This window comes from Schistocerca cancellata, chromosome 4 (genome assembly GCF_023864275.1).
Source record: "Schistocerca cancellata isolate TAMUIC-IGC-003103 chromosome 4, iqSchCanc2.1, whole genome shotgun sequence".
Lineage (NCBI taxonomy): Eukaryota > Metazoa > Arthropoda > Insecta > Orthoptera > Acrididae > Schistocerca > Schistocerca cancellata.
In genome coordinates, this window is record NC_064629.1 from 7,802,359 (window position 1) to 7,815,750 (window position 13,392).

The 13,392-nt window shown below is 55.3% G+C and overlaps 14 non-coding genes across 14 annotated transcripts; all 14 read right to left on the minus strand.

The window, feature by feature from the left end:
- Positions 1–613: 613 nt before the first annotated feature.
- Positions 614–732, minus strand: LOC126185348 (5S ribosomal RNA). Its single transcript, XR_007537108.1, has one exon. It is a non-coding gene; the product is annotated as a 5S ribosomal RNA (ribosomal RNA).
- Positions 733–1,564: 832 nt separating this feature from the next.
- On the minus strand, positions 1,565–1,683 carry LOC126186481 (5S ribosomal RNA). Its single transcript, XR_007537573.1, has one exon. It is a non-coding gene; the product is annotated as a 5S ribosomal RNA (ribosomal RNA).
- An 826-nt stretch (positions 1,684–2,509) lies between these two features.
- LOC126185269 (5S ribosomal RNA) lies at positions 2,510–2,628 on the minus strand. The gene has a single exon (XR_007537031.1). It is a non-coding gene; the product is annotated as a 5S ribosomal RNA (ribosomal RNA).
- Positions 2,629–3,434: 806 nt separating this feature from the next.
- LOC126185246 (5S ribosomal RNA) lies at positions 3,435–3,553 on the minus strand. Its single transcript, XR_007537008.1, has one exon. It is a non-coding gene; the product is annotated as a 5S ribosomal RNA (ribosomal RNA).
- Positions 3,554–4,385: 832 nt separating this feature from the next.
- Positions 4,386–4,504, minus strand: LOC126185801 (5S ribosomal RNA). Its single transcript, XR_007537219.1, has one exon. It is a non-coding gene; the product is annotated as a 5S ribosomal RNA (ribosomal RNA).
- An 832-nt stretch (positions 4,505–5,336) lies between these two features.
- Positions 5,337–5,455, minus strand: LOC126186291 (5S ribosomal RNA). Its single transcript, XR_007537390.1, has one exon. It is a non-coding gene; the product is annotated as a 5S ribosomal RNA (ribosomal RNA).
- Positions 5,456–6,281: 826 nt separating this feature from the next.
- On the minus strand, positions 6,282–6,400 carry LOC126185363 (5S ribosomal RNA). The gene has a single exon (XR_007537121.1). It is a non-coding gene; the product is annotated as a 5S ribosomal RNA (ribosomal RNA).
- Positions 6,401–7,227: 827 nt separating this feature from the next.
- Positions 7,228–7,346, minus strand: LOC126186482 (5S ribosomal RNA). Its single transcript, XR_007537574.1, has one exon. It is a non-coding gene; the product is annotated as a 5S ribosomal RNA (ribosomal RNA).
- Positions 7,347–8,178: 832 nt separating this feature from the next.
- LOC126186415 (5S ribosomal RNA) lies at positions 8,179–8,297 on the minus strand. Its single transcript, XR_007537509.1, has one exon. It is a non-coding gene; the product is annotated as a 5S ribosomal RNA (ribosomal RNA).
- An 832-nt stretch (positions 8,298–9,129) lies between these two features.
- Positions 9,130–9,248, minus strand: LOC126185326 (5S ribosomal RNA). The gene has a single exon (XR_007537086.1). It is a non-coding gene; the product is annotated as a 5S ribosomal RNA (ribosomal RNA).
- An 832-nt stretch (positions 9,249–10,080) lies between these two features.
- LOC126186416 (5S ribosomal RNA) lies at positions 10,081–10,199 on the minus strand. Its single transcript, XR_007537510.1, has one exon. It is a non-coding gene; the product is annotated as a 5S ribosomal RNA (ribosomal RNA).
- An 832-nt stretch (positions 10,200–11,031) lies between these two features.
- Positions 11,032–11,150, minus strand: LOC126185812 (5S ribosomal RNA). Its single transcript, XR_007537220.1, has one exon. It is a non-coding gene; the product is annotated as a 5S ribosomal RNA (ribosomal RNA).
- Positions 11,151–11,997: 847 nt separating this feature from the next.
- LOC126185824 (5S ribosomal RNA) lies at positions 11,998–12,116 on the minus strand. Its single transcript, XR_007537221.1, has one exon. It is a non-coding gene; the product is annotated as a 5S ribosomal RNA (ribosomal RNA).
- An 832-nt stretch (positions 12,117–12,948) lies between these two features.
- On the minus strand, positions 12,949–13,067 carry LOC126186513 (5S ribosomal RNA). The gene has a single exon (XR_007537603.1). It is a non-coding gene; the product is annotated as a 5S ribosomal RNA (ribosomal RNA).
- Between the last annotated feature and the right edge of the window lie 325 nt (positions 13,068–13,392).

Genomic DNA, 13,392 nt, shown 5'->3' on the forward strand with positions numbered 1-13,392 from the left:
CTGTCATTCGCTGGGCGCGTGCAGCCTTCGACACTAGCGGAGGACGCATCTTGTCCCTGGTGTTCAGCGGAGGGCCTGTGCGGGGTGTGGCAGTGTCGTGCTGGAGGGCGCCACTGGTAGCGATGTGGGCTTCCTCGCCTCGCCTCGCCTCGCCTCGCCTCGCCTCGCCTCGCCTCGCCTCACACCAGTGCATTCGCACCATTCCTATCCCTGTCCCTGTCCCCGTCCCGACTTGTCCCGACTTTGCTCGACTGCCGCTCGCTGCCGCTCGGGTCGTGGTCCATATGACAGCGCAAGCACGACAAACGTCTGCGGGACGAGACGAGACGACTAAGGAATACATTCGTGGTTACAAATCAAATTTGGAACTCTACACTCCTACACAACAATAGGCGGTGACGTATTTCAGAAATCACCTGCCGATTCGTACTGTTTTGTCGTTTTCAAAGTCTTCTTGGCAAACTTGGTTAGCACATTCTCCCTCAAACTGAGTTAATTACTGCATTTTCGTACCATTACAGTAGTTTAAAAGGCTTAAGGAAGCATCTTTGTCACAACAGAAAGGTAGTTTGAAAATTGGGCTGGCGACATAACAAAAAAACAAAAGGAAGGGAGCCAACAGCTCCCGGGTTTCCCAGGCGGTCATCCATCCAAGTACAAGCCGGGCCCGATGATGCTTAACTTCGGTAATCGGACGAGAACCGGTGTATTCATCATGGTATGGCCGTTGGCGCTCATCTAATGTAGGAGCACGGCAGAATTCGCGTTCGGCTTTTCTCCCAACACACAAAATGTTAGTTTTCGGCCGCATTTGACGAAAGCGCTTCCTTCCGCAACCGCCAGTTCCTCGAGGACGGCGCGGGGAGGCGCGCCCGGCGTCCCAGCAGAGCGACGGTCGAATTGGCGGGCGCACCGCCGCGTGTGTGAGACGCTCTGCTGCTCGTTGCACCCCCTGTCATTCGCTGGGCGCGTGCAGCCTTCGACACTAGCGGAGGACGCATCTTGTCCCTGGTGTTCAGCGGAGGGCCTGTGCGGGGTGTGGCAGTGTCGTGCTGGAGGGCGCCACTGGTAGCGATGTGGGCTTCCTCGCCTCGCCTCGCCTCGCCTTGCCTCACACCAGGTATCTGCGTAGTTTGTAGTGCATTCCCACCTTTCCTATCCCTGTCCCTGTCCCCGTCCCGACTTGTCCCGACTTTGCTCGACTGCCGCTCGCTGCCGCTCGGGTCGTGGTCCATATGACAGCGCAAGCACGACAAACGTCTGCGGGACGAGACGAGACGACTAAGGAATACATTCGTGGTTACTAATCAAATTTGGAACTCTACACTCCTACACAACAATAGGCGGTGACGTATTTCAGAAATCACCTGCCGATTCGTACTGTTTTGTCGTTTTCAAAGTCTTCTTGGCAAACTTGGTTAGCACATTCTCCCTCAAACTGAGTTAATTACTGCATTTTCGTACCATTACAGTAGTTTAAAAGGCTTAAAGAAGCATCTTTGTCACAACAGAAAGGTAGTTTGAAAATTGGGCTGGCGACATAAGAAAAAAACAAAAGGAAGGGAGCCAACAGCACACGGGTTTCCCAGGCGGTCACCCATCCAAGTACTAGCCGGGCCCGATGATGCTTAACTTCGGTGATCGGACGAGAACCGGTGTATTCATCATGGTATGGCCGTTGGCGCTCATCTAATGTAGGAGCACGGCAGAATTCGCGTTCGGCTTTTCTCCCAACACACAAAATGTTAGTTTTCGGCCGCATTTGACGAAAGCGCTTCCTTCCGCAACCGCCAGTTCCTCGAGGACGGCGCGGGGAGGCGCGCCCGGCGTCCCAGCAGAGCGACGGCCGAATTGGCGGGCGCACCGCCGCGTGTGTGAGACGCACTGCTGCTCGTGCACCCCCTGTCATTCGCTGGGCGCGTGCAGCCTTCGACACTAGCGGAGGACGCATCTTGTCCCTGGTGTCCAGCGGAGGGCCTGTGCGGGGTGTGGCAGTGTCGTGCTGGAGGGCGCCACTGGTAGCGATGTGGGCTTCCTCGCCTCGCCTCGCCTCGCCTCACACCAGGTGTCTGCGTAGTTTGCAGTGCATTCGCACCATTCCTATCCCTGTCTCCGTCCCCGTCCCGACTTGTCCCGACTTTGCTCGACTGCCGCTCGCTGCCGCTCGGGTCGTGGTCCATATGACAGCGCAAGCACGACAAACGTCTGCGGGACGAGACGAGACGACTAAGGAATACATTCGTGGTTACAAATCAAATTTGGAACTCTACACTCCTACACAACAATAGGCGGTGACGTATTTCAGAAATCACCTGCCGATTCGTACTGTTTTGTCGTTTTCAAAGGCTCCTTGGCAAACTTGGTTAGCACATTCTCTCTCAAACTGAGTTAATTACTGCATTTTCGTACCATTACAGCAGTTTAAAAGGCTTAAGGAAGCATCTTTGTCACAACAGAAAGGTAGTTTGAAAATTGGGCTGGCGACATAACAAAAAAACAAAAGGAAGGGAGCCAACAGCACCCGGGTTTCCCAGGCGGTCACCCATCTAAGTACTAGCCGGGCCCGATGATGCTTAACGTCGGTGATCGGGCGAGAACCGGTGTATTCATCATGGTATGGCCGTTGGCGCTCATCTAATGTAGGAGCACGGCAGAATTCGCGTTCGGCTTTTCTCCCAACACACAAAATGTTAGTTTTCGGCCGCATTTGACGAAAGCGCTTCCTTCCGCAACCGCCAGTTCCTCGAGGACGGCGCGGGGAGGCGCGCCCGGCGTCCCAGCAGAGCGACGGCCGAATTGGCGGGCGCACCGCCGCGTGTGTGAGACGCACTGCTGCTCGTTGCACCCCTGTCATTCGCTGGGCGCGTGCAGCCTTCGACACTAGCGGAGGACGCATCTTGTCCCTGGTGTTCAGCGGAGGGCCTGTGCGGGGTGTGGCAGTGTCGTGCTGGAGGGCGCCACTGGTAGCGATGTGGGCTTCCTCGCCTCGCCTCACACCAGGTGTCTGCGTAGTTTGCAGTGCATTCGCACCATTCCTATCCCTGTCCCTGTCCCCGTCCCGACTTGTTTCGACTTTGCTCGGCTGCCGCTCGGGTCGTGGTCCATATGACAGCGCAAGCACGACAAACGTCTGCGGGACGAGACGAGACGACTAAGGAATACATTCGTGGTTACAAATCAAATTTGGAACTCTACACTCCTACACAAAAATAGGCGGTGACGTATTTCAGAAATCACCTGCCGATTCGTACTGTTTTGTCGTTTTCAAAGGCTCCTTGGCAAACTTGGTTAGCACATTCTCTCTCAAACTGAGTTAATTACTGCATTTTCGTACCATTACAGCAGTTTAAATGGCTTAAGGAAGCATCTTTGTCACAACAGAAAGGTAGTTTGAAAATTGGGCTGGCGACATAACAAAAAAACAAAAGGAAGGGAGCCAACAGCACCCGGGTTTTCCAGGCGGTCACCCATCCAAGTACTAGCCGGGCCCGATGATGCTTAACTTCGGTAATCGGACGAGAACCGGTGTATTCATCATGGTATGGCCGTTGGCGCTCATCAAATGTAGGAGCACGACAGAATTCGCGTTCGGCTTTTCTCCCAACACACAAAATGTTAGTTTTCGGCCGCATTTGACGAAAGCGCTTCCTTCCGCAACCGCCAGTTCCTCGAGGACGGCGCGGGGAGGCGCGCCCGGCGTCCCAGCAGAGCGACGGCCGAATTGGCGGGCGCACCGCCGCGTGTGTGAGACGCACTGCTGCTCGTTGCACCCCCTGTCATTCGCTGGGCGCGTGCAGCCTTCGACACTAGCGGAGGACGCATCTTGTCCCTGGTGTTCAGCGGAGGGCCTGTGCGGGGTGTGGCAGTGTCGTGCTGGAGGGCGCCACTGGTAGCGATGTGGGCTTCCTCGCCTCGCCTCGCCTCGCCTCTCCTCACACCAGGTGTCTGCGTAGTTTGCAGTGCATTCTCACCATTCCTATCCCTGTCCCTGTCCCCGTCCCGACTTGTCCCGACTTTGCTCGACTGCCGCTCGCTGCCGCTCGGGTCGTGGTCCATATGACAGCGCATGCACGACAAACGTCTGCGGGACGAGACGAGACGACTAAGGATTACATTCGTGGTTACAAATCAAATTTGGAACTCTACACTCCTACACAACAATAGGCGGTGACGTATTTCAGAAATCGTCTGCCGATTCGTACTGTTTTGTCGTTTTCAAAGTCTTCTTGGCAAACTTGGTTAGCACATTCTCCCTCAAACTGAGTTAATTACTGCATTTTCGTACCATTACAGTAGTTTAAAAGGCTTAAGGAAGCATCTTTGTCACAACAGAAAGGTAGTTTGAAAATTGGGCTGGTGACATAACAAAAAAACAAAAGGAAGGGAGCCAACAGCACCCGGGTTTCCCAGGCGGTCACCCATCCAAGTACTAGCCGGGCCCGATGATGCTTAACTTCGGTGATCGGACGAGAACCGGTGTATTCATCATGGTATGGCCGTTGGCGCTCATCTAATGTAGGAGCACGGCAGAATTCGCGTTCGGCTTTTCTCCCAACACACAAAATGTTAGTTTTCGGCCGCATTTGACGAAAGCGCTTCCTTCCGCAACCGCCAGTTCCTCGAGGACGGCGCGGGGAGGCGCGCCCGGCGTCCCAGCAGAGCGACGGCCGAATTGGCGGGCGCACCGCCGCGTGTGTGAGACGCACTGCTGCTCGTTGCACCCCCTGTCATTCGCTGGGCGCGTGCAGCCTTCGACACTAGCGGAGGACGCATCTTGTCCCTGGTGTTCAGCGGAGGGCCTGTGCGGGGTGTGGCAGTGTCGTGCTGGAGGGCGCCACTGGTAGCGATGTGGGCTTCCTCGCCTCGCCTCGCCTCGCCTCGCCTCACACCAGGTGTCTGCGTAGTTTGCAGTGCATTCGCACCATTCCTATCCCTGTCCCTATCCCCGTCCCGACTTGTCCCGACTTTGCTTGACTTCCGCTCGCTGCCGCTCGGGTCGTGGTCCATATGACAGCGCAAGCACGACAAACGTCTGCGGGACGAGACGAGACGACTAAGGAATACATTCGTGGTTACAAATCAAATTTGGAACTCTACACTCCTACACAACAATAGGCGGTGACGTATTTCAGAAATCACCTGCCGATTCGTACTGTTTTGTCATTTTCAAAGTCTCCTTGGCAAACTTGGTTAGCACATTCTCCCTCAAACTGAGTTAATTACTGCATTTTCGTACCATTACAGTAGTTTAAAAGGCTTAAGGAAGCATCTTTGTCACAACAGAAAGGTAGTTTGAAAATTGGGCTGGCGACATAACAAAAAAACAAAAGGAAGGGAGCCAACAACACCCGGGTTTCCCAGGCGGTCACCCATCCAAGTACTAGCCGGGCCCGATGATGCTTAACTTCGGTGATCGGACGAGAACCGGTGTATTCATCATGGTATGGCCGTTGGCGCTCATCTAATGTAGGAGCACGGCAGAATTCGCGTTCGGCTTTTCTCCCAACACACAAAATGTTAGTTTTCGGCCGCATTTGACGAAAGCGCTTCCTTCCGCAACCGCCAGTTCCTCGAGGACGGCGCGGGGAGGTGCGCCCGGCGTCCCAGCAGAGCGACGGCCGAATTGGCGGGCGCACCGCCGCGTGTGTGAGACGCACTGCTGCTCGTTGCACCCCCTGTCATTCGCTGGGCGCGTGCAGCCTTCGACACTAGCGGAGGACGCATCTTGTCCCTGGTGTTCAGCGGAGGGCCTGTGCGGGGTGTGGCAGTGTCGTGCTGGAGGGCGCCACTGGTAGCGATGTGGGCTTCCTCGCCTCGCCTAGCCTCGCCTCACACCAGGTGTCTGCGTAGTTTGCAGTGCATTCGCACCATTCCTATCCCTGTCCCTGTCCCCGTCCCGACTTGCCCCGACTTTGCTCGACTGCCGCTCGCTGCCGCTCGGGTCGTGGTCCATATGACAGCGCAAGCACGACAAACGTCTGCGGGACGAGACGAGACGACTAAGGAATACATTCGTGGTTACAAATCAAATTTGGAACTCTACACTCCTACACAACAATAGGCGGTGACGTATTTCAGAAATCACCTGCCGATTCGTACTGTTTTGTCGTTTTCAAAGTCTCCTTGGCAAACTTGGTTAGCACATTCTCCCTCAAACTGAGTTAATTACTGCATTTTCGTACCATTACAGTAGTTTAAAAGGCTTAAGGAAGCATCTTTGTCACAACAGAAAGGTAGTTTGAAAATTGGGCTGGCGACATACAAAGAAAAAACAGGAAGGGAGCCAACAGCACACGGGTTTCCCAGGCGGTCACCCATCCAAGTACTAGCCGGGCCCGATGATGCTTTACTTCGGTGATTGGACGAGAACCGGTGTATTCATCATGGTATGGCCGTTGGCGCTCATCTAATGTAGGAGCACGGCAGAATTCGCGTTCGGCTTTTCTCCCAACACACAAAATGTTAGTTTTCGGCCGCATTTGACGAAAGCGCTTCCTTCCGCAACCGCCAGTTCCTCGAGGACGGCGCGGGGAGGCGCGCCCGGCGTCCCAGCAGAGCGACGGCCGAATTGGCGGGCGCACCGCCGCGTGTGTGAGACGCACTGCTGCTCGTTGCACCCCCTGTCATTCGCTGGGCGCGTGCAGCCTTCGACACTAGCGGAGGACGCATCTTGTCCCTGGTGTTCAGCGGAGGGCCTGTGCGGGGTGTGGCAGTGTCGTGCTGGAGGGCGCCACTGGTAGCGATGTGGGCTTCCTCGCCTCGCCTCGCCTCGCCTCACACCAGGTGTCTGCGTAGTTTGCAGTGCATTCGCACCATTCCTATCCCTGTCCCTGTCCCCGTCCCGACTTGTCCCGACTTTGCTCGACTGCCGCTCGCTGCCGCTCGGGTCGTGGTCCATATGACAGCGCAAGCACAACAAACGTCTGCGGGACGAGACGAGACGACTAAGGAATACATTCGTGGTTACAAATCAAATTTGGAACTCTACACTCCTACACAACAATAGGCGGTGACGTATTTCAGAAATCACCTGCCGATTCGTACTGTTTTGTCGTTTTCAAAGTCTTCTTGGCAAACTTGGTTAGCACATTCTCCCTCAAACTGAGTTAATTACTGCATTTTCGTACCATTACAGTAGTTTAAAAGGCTTAAGGAAGCATCTTTGTCACAACAGAAAGGTAGTTTGAAAATTGGGCTGGCGACATAACAAAAAAAAAACAGGAAGGGAGCCAACAGCACACGGGTTTCCCAGGCGGTCACCCATCCAAGTACTAGCCGGGCCCGATGATGCTTAACTTCGGTGATCGGACGAGAACCGGTGTATTCATCATGGTATGGCCGTTGGCGCTCATCTAATGTAGGAGCACGGCAGAATTCGCGTTCGGCTTTTCTCCCAACACACAAAATGTTAGTTTTCGGCCGCATTTGACGAAAGCGCTTCCTTCCGCAACCGCCAGTTCCTCGAGGACGGCGCGGGGAGGCGCGCCCGGCGTCCCAGCAGAGCGACGGCCGAATTGGCGGGCGCACCGCCGCGTGTGTGAGACGCACTGCTGCTCGTTGCACCCCCTGTCATTCGCTGGGCGCGTGCAGCCTTCGACACTAGCGGAGGACGCATCTTGTCCCTGGTGTTCAGCGGAGGGCCTGTGCGGGGTGTGGCAGTGTCGTGCTGGAGGGCGCCACTGGTAGCGATGTGGGCTTCCTCGCCTCGCCTCGCCTCGCCTCGCCTCACACCAGGTGTCTGCGTAGTTTGCAGTGCATTCGCACCATTCCTATCCCTGTCCCTGTCCCCGTCCCGACTTGTCCCGACTTTGCTCGACTGCCGCTCGCTGCCGCTCGGGTCGCGGTCCATATGACAGCGCAAGCACGACAAACGTCTGCGGGACGAGACGAGACGACTAAGGAATACATTCGTGGTTACAAATCAAATTTGGAACTCTACACTCCTACACAACAATAGGCGGTGACGTATTTCAGAAATCACCTGCCGATTCGTACTGTTTTGTCGTTTTCAAAGTCTTCTTGGCAAACTTGGTTAGCACATTCTCCCTCAAACTGAGTTAATTACTGCATTTTCGTACCATTACAGTAGTTTAAAAGGCTTAAGGAAGCATCTTTGTCACAACAGAAAGGTAGTTTGAAAATTGGGCTGGCGACATAACAAAAAAACAAAAGGAAGGGAGCCAACAGCACCCGGGTTTCCCAGGCGGTCACCCATCCAAGTACTAGCCGGGCCCGATGATGCTTAACCTCGGTGATCGGACGAGAACCGGTGTATTCATCATGGTATGGCCGTTGGCGCTCATCTAATGTAGGAGCACGGCAGAATTCGCGTTCGGCTTTTCTCCCAACACACAAAATGTTAGTTTTCGGCCGCATTTGACGAAAGCGCTTCCTTCCGCAACCGCCAGTTCCTCGAGGACGGCGCGGGGAGGCGCGCCCGGCGTCCCAGCAGAGCGACGGCCGAATTGGCGGGCGCACCGCCGCGTGTGTGAGACGCACTGCTGCTCGTTGCACCCCCTGTCATTCGCTGGGCGCGTGCAGCCTTCGACACTAGCGGAGGACGCATCTTGTCCCTGGTGTTCAGCGGAGGGCCTGTGCGGGGTGTGGCAGTGTCGTGCTGGAAGGCGCCACGGGTAGCGATGTGGGCTTCCTCGCCTCGCCTCGCCTCGCCTCGCCTCACACCAGGTGTCTGCGTAGTTTGCAGTGCATTCGCACCATTCCTATCCCTGTCCCTGTCCCCGTCCCGACTTGTCCCGACTTTGCTCGACTGCCGCTCGCTGCCGCTCGGGTCGTGGTCCATATGACAGCGCAAGCACGACAAACGTCTGCGGGACGAGACGAGACGACTAAGGAATACATTCGTGGTTACAAATCAAATTTGGAACTCTACACTCCTACACAACAATAGGCGGTGACGTATTTCAGAAATCACCTGCCGATTCGTACTGTTTTGTCGTTTTCAAAGGCTCTTTGGCAAACTTGGTTAGCACATTCTCCCTCAAACTGAGTTAATTACTGCATTTTCGTACCATTACAGTAGTTTAAAAGGCTTAAGGAAGCATCTTTGTCACAACAGAAAGGTAGTTTGAAAATTGGGCTGGCGACATAAGAAAAAAACAAAAGGAAGGGAGCCAACAGCACACGGGTTTCCCAGGCGGTCACCCATCCAAGTACTAGCCGGGCCCGATGATGCTTAACTTCGGTGATCGGACGAGAACCGGTGTATTCATCATGCTATGGCCGTTGGCGCTCATCTAATGTAGGAGCACGGCAGAATTCGCGTTCGGCTTTTCTCCCAACACACAAAATGTTAGTTTTCGGCCGCATTTGACGAAAGCGCTTCCTTCCGCAACCGCCAGTTCCTCGAGGACGGCGCGGGGAGGCGCGCCCGGCGCCCCATCAGAGCGACGGCCGAATTGGCGGGCGCACCGCCGCGTGTGTGAGACGCACTGCTGCTCGTTGCACCCCCTGTCATTCGCTGGGCGCGTGCAGCCTTCGACACTAGCGGAGGACGCATCTTGTCCCTGGTGTTCAGCGGAGGGCCTGTGCGGGGTGTGGCAGTGTCGTGCTGGAGGGCGCCACTGGTAGCGATGTGGGCTTCTTCGCCTCGCCTCGCCTCGCCTCGCCTCACACCAGGTGTCTGCGTAGTTTGCAGTGCATTCGCACCATTCCTATCCCTGTCCCTGTCCCCGTCCCGACTTGTCCCGACTTTGCTCGACTGCCGCTCGCTGCCGCTCGGGTCGCGGTCCATATGACAGCGCAAGCACGACAAACGTCAGCGGGACGAGACGAGACGACTAAGGAATACATTCGTGGTTACAAATCAAATTTGGAACTCTACACTCCTACACAACAATAGGCGGTGACGTATTTCAGAAATCACCTGCCGATTCGTAATGTTTTGTCGTTTTCAAAGTGTTCTTGGCAAACTTGGTTAGCACATTCTCCCTCAAACTGAGTTAATTACTGCATTTTCGTACCATTACAGTAGTTTAAAAGGCTTAAGGAAGCATCTTTGTCACAACAGAAAGGTAGTTTGAAAATTGGGCTGGCGACATAACAACAAAACAATAGGAAGGGAGCCAACAGCACCCGGGTTTCCCAGGCGGTCACCCATCCAAGTACTAGCCGGGCCCGATGATGCTTAACTTCGGTGATCGGACGAGAACCGGTGTATTTATCATGGTATGGCCGTTGGCGCTCATCTAATGTAGGAGCACGGCAGAATTCGCGTTCGGCTTTTCTCCCAACACACAAAATGTTAGTTTTCGGCCGCATTTGACGAAAGCGCTTCCTTCCGCAACCGCCAGTTCCTCGAGGACGGCGCGGGGAGGCGCGCCCGGCGCCCCATCAGAGCGACGGCCGAATTGGCGGGCGCACCGCCGCGTGTGTGAGACGCACTGCTGCTCGTTGCACCCCCTGTCATTCGCTGGGCGCGTGCAGCCTTCGACACTAGCGGAGGACGCATCTTGTCCCTGGTGTTCAGCGGAGGGCCTGTGCGGGGTGTGGCAGTGTCGTGCTGGAGGGCGCCACTGGTAGCGATGTGGGCTTCTTCGCCTCGCCTCGCCTCGCCTCGCCTCACACCAGGTGTCTGCGTAGTTTGCAGTGCATTCGCACCATTCCTATCCCTGTCCCTGTCCCCGTCCCGACTTGTCCCGACTTTGCTCGACTGCCGCTCGCTGCCGCTCGGGTCGCGGTCCATATGACAGCGCAAGCACGACAAACGTCAGCGGGACGAGACGAGACGACTAAGGAATACATTCGTGGTTACAAATCAAATTTGGAACTCTACACTCCTACACAACAATAGGCGGTGACGTATTTCAGAAATCACCTGCCGATTCGTAATGTTTTGTCGTTTTCAAAGTCTTCTTGGCAAACTTGGTTAGCACATTCTCCCTCAAACTGAGTTAATTACTGCATTTTCGTACCATTACAGTAGTTTAAAAGGCTTAAGGAAGCATCTTTGTCACAACAGAAAGGTAGTTTGAAAATTGGGCTGGCGACATAACAAAAAAACAAAAGGAAAGGAGCCAACAGCACCCGGGTTTCCCAGGCGGTCACCCATCCAAGTACTAGCCGGGCCCGATGATGCTTAACTTCGGTGATCGGACGAGAACCGGTGTATTCATCATGGTATGGCCGTTGGCGCTCATCTAATGTAGGAGCACGGCAGAATTCGCGTTCGGCTTTTCTCACAACTCACAAAATGTTAGTTTTCGGCAGCATTTGACGAAAGCGCTTCCTTCCGCAACCGCCAGTTCCTCGAGGACGGCGCGGGGAGGCGCGCCCGGCGTCCCAGCAGAGCGACGGCCGAATTGGCGGGCGCACCGCCGCGTGTGTGAGACGCACTGCTGCTCGTTGCACCCCCTGTCATTCGCTGGGCGCGTGCAGCCTTCGACACTAGCGGAGGACGCATCTTGTCCCTGGTGTTCAGCGGAGGGCCTGTGCGGGGTGTGGCAGTGTCGTGCTGGAGGGCGCCACTGGTAGCGATGTGGGCTTCCTCGCCTCGCCTCGCCTCGCCTCGCCTCGCCTCGCCTCGCCTCACACCAGGTGTCTGCGTAGTTTGCAGTGCATTCGCACCATTCCTATCCCTGTCCCTGTCCCCGTCCCGACTTGTCCCGACTTTGCTCGACTGCCGCTCGCTGCCGCTCGGGTCGTGGTCCATATGACAGCGCAAGCACGACAAACGTCTGCGGGACGAGACGAGACGACTAAGGAATACATTCGTGGTTACAAATCAAATTTGGAACTCTACACTCCTACACAACAATAGGCGGTGACGTATTTCAGAAATCACCTGCCGATTCGTACTGTTTTGTCGTTTTCAAAGTCTCCTTGGCAAACTTGGTTAGCACATTCTCCCTCAAACTGAGTTAATTACTGCATTTTCGTACCATTACAGTAGTTTAAAAGGCTTAAGGAAGCATCTTTGTCACAACAGAAAGGTAGTTTGAAAATTGGGCTGGCGACATAACAAAAAAACAAAAGGAAGGGAGCCAACAGCACCCGGGTTTCCCAGGCGGTCACCCATCCAAGTACTAGCCGGGCCCGATGATGCTTAACTTCGGTGATCGGACGAGAACCGGTGTATTCATCATGGTATGGCCGTTGGCGCTCATCTAATGTAGGAGCACGGCAGAATTCGAGTTCGGCTTTTCTCCCAACACACAAAATGTTAGTTTTCGGCCGCATTTGACTAAAGCGCTTCCTTCCGCAACCGCCAGTTCCTCGAGGACGGCGCGGGGAGGCGCGCCCGGCGTCCCAGCAGAGCGACGGCCGAATTGGCGGGCGCACCGCCGCGTGTGTGAGACGCACTGCTGCTCGTTGCACCCCCTGTCATTCGCTGGGCGCGTGCAGCCTTCGACACTAGCGGAGGACGCATCTTGTCCCTGGTGTTCAGCGGAGGGCCTGTGCGGGGTGTGGCAGTGTCGTGCTGGAGGGCGCCACTGGTAGCGATGTGGGCTTCCTCGCCTCGCCTCGCCTCACCTCGCCTCACACCAGGTGTCTGCGTAGTTTGCAGTGCATTCGCACCATTCCTATCCCTGTCCCTGTCCCCGTCCCGACTTGTCTCGACTTTGCTCGACTGCCGCTCGCTGCCGCTCGGGTCGTGGTCCATATGACAGCGCAAGCACGACAAACGTCTGCGGGACGAGACGAGACGACTAAGGAATACATTCGTGGTTACAAATCAAATTTGGAACTCTACACTCCTACACAACAATAGGCGGTGACGTATTTCAGAAATCACCTGCCGATTCGTACTGTTTTGTCGTTTTCAAAGGCTCCTTGGCAAACTTGGTTAGCTCATTCTCCCTCAAACTGAGTTAATTACTGCATTTTCGTACCATTACAGTAGTTTAAAAGGCTTAAGGAAGCATCTTTGTCACAACAGAAAGGTAGTTTGAAAATTGGGCTGGCGACATAACAAAAAAACAAAAGGAAGGGAGCCAACAGCACCCGGGTTTCCCAGGCGGTCACCCATCCAAGTACTAGCCGGGCCCGATGATGCTTAACTTCGGTGATCGGACGAGAACCGGTGTATTCATCATGTTATGGCCGTTGGCGCTCATCTAATGTAGGAGCACAGCAGAATTCATGTTCGGCTTTTCTCCCAACACACAAAATGTTAGTTTTCGGCCGCATTTGACGAAAGCGCTTCCTTCCGCAACCGCCAGTTCCTCGAGGACGGCGCGGGGAGGCGCGGCCGGCGTCCCAGCAGAGCGACGGCCGAATTGGCGGGCGCACCGCCGCGTGTGTGAGACGCACTGCTGCTCGTTGCACCCCCTGTCATTCGCTGGGCGCGTGCAGCCTTCGACACTAGCGGAGGACGCATCTTGTCCCTGGTGTTCAGAGGAGGGCCTGTGCGGGGTGTGGCAGTGTCGTGCTGGA